Raw genomic sequence first — 1,764 nt, 5'->3', positions numbered from 1 at the left:
TGGGTATTCTAGAGAACATGGAATTTTGAACTTCTCCTTCCTTTTCTGAGTAAATTTTCTCTGAAGAGGACCCTGCACAGAGGTGGACATGTTCAAGAAGCAGTGCCAATGTGTAAGAAACAGGTAGTCTGACCAAGGAAGTCTTCTGGGAAGAGATTGGTCAGGTATCTTTTCAAGTGGCCAGGAACTGGGATCCTGTCTATAGCAAGTAGCTATTATCAGAATATGCAGGCTCCCACCCCCGCCCCACCGAAAGGCACTTGGTAGGAAAAAGTGGTGCCCTTTTCTAATTCATAAAGAGGTGAGTTCTAGGCTAAAAATAGCCCCATGTAAGCTCTTTAGCATCATCAACTTGATCATGTTCAGAGTGAAATACAAAAGTGGCAAACATATGCAGAAGCTATGTAGGAAATTGCCCTTACAGGAACCTTCAAAAGTCAAGACCAATACCAAGATCTGAAACATGCCTAATTTCCAAGCACAGGCATGCAATTCCAGGCTCATCTCTTCCCTGAGGTGGCTTTAGGTTGAAGCTAAATGGGCTTTGTTTTTTCAAGGCAATTGCTGATAGAATCAGGTTTTTGAAAGTCGTTGCTGATAGAATGCAGCCTAGAACTATGCAGTGGTTTCTAAGGTGTTAAGAGAGCCCATTACATACGCGAGCCAGCTCTCTCCAGACCACTGACAGATGCAGGATTGGTTGAGAGCGGGACATTCTGCTGTGATGTGCTGCTCCCACTGAGAACACAGTGCTTTGCAGGCAGGACACGTAACGTTGCATTATACATCTCCCAGCTTGCCACATCCTGTTATGTTACATCCCATCAGCCTAAACCATGATGGAGGTGAATACAACCTGGGGTGACATGTAGCACTTTGTAATGCATCGTAGCATTTAAATCTACATCGGCCAAGTCGCACACATTGGCTTGGACACTAGATGCTCGTTATTCAGAGAATGGGATCTCATGTACAGGAACTTCTGGCTGAGGGCATAAAATGTGCCAAGGGACAGCATTGGTGTCATACTCCATCTGAGAGCCAAAGTTCATCCAGTACACTGAATTATCAGTCCACCATGGGAATACTCCACAACCACTGGGTTCTTAACAGAGAGTATCTGACAAATGAAAATATTTCAAGTTTTAGGGAAGAGGATGGTGCCTCTGATGCACTGAGGGATGGGTCATGCATGCCCTGAGATCTTCAATGGACAGAAAAAAGCAAGTAATTAAAAAAAAATTTTCGTCGTAGATTAACACAATACCTTTAATTTATTTATTTATTTATTTATTTATTTATTTATTTTAATGTGGTGCTGATATTTGAATCCAGGGCCTCACACAAGCTAGGCAAGTGCTCTACCACTGAGCTATAGCCCCAGCCCAAAAGGAAGTAATTGTACCCACATAGCTATCTTTACCCATTCCTGTGACTATAGAATGTTCTCTGGAAAGGGGACTATAGGTGGGATATGCACCTCAAAAGGCATCCTTCTCACTTCTATTTCTCTCCACTCTAAGCACAACCTCCAACTTCTCTTTCAACCACAACTTCACCCAAGTGATCATACAGTGAGAGAGAATAGGCTTGGCAGTCAGACAGACTTGGATTCAAATACTGGTTCTGGTAATTATATTGGCTCTCATATGAATGATAATTACATAAACCTCAATTTCTCCTTAAAAATAATGGAAATAGCATTATTTAAAAAGGTGATTTTGAGAAATAATGACTCATTTTGGAAGGAGCACCTAAATTCAG

This window comes from Marmota marmota, unplaced genomic scaffold (genome assembly GCF_001458135.2).
Source record: "Marmota marmota marmota unplaced genomic scaffold, marMar, whole genome shotgun sequence".
Lineage (NCBI taxonomy): Eukaryota > Metazoa > Chordata > Mammalia > Rodentia > Sciuridae > Marmota > Marmota marmota.
Note: the sequence above shows the minus strand (reverse complement) of the source record.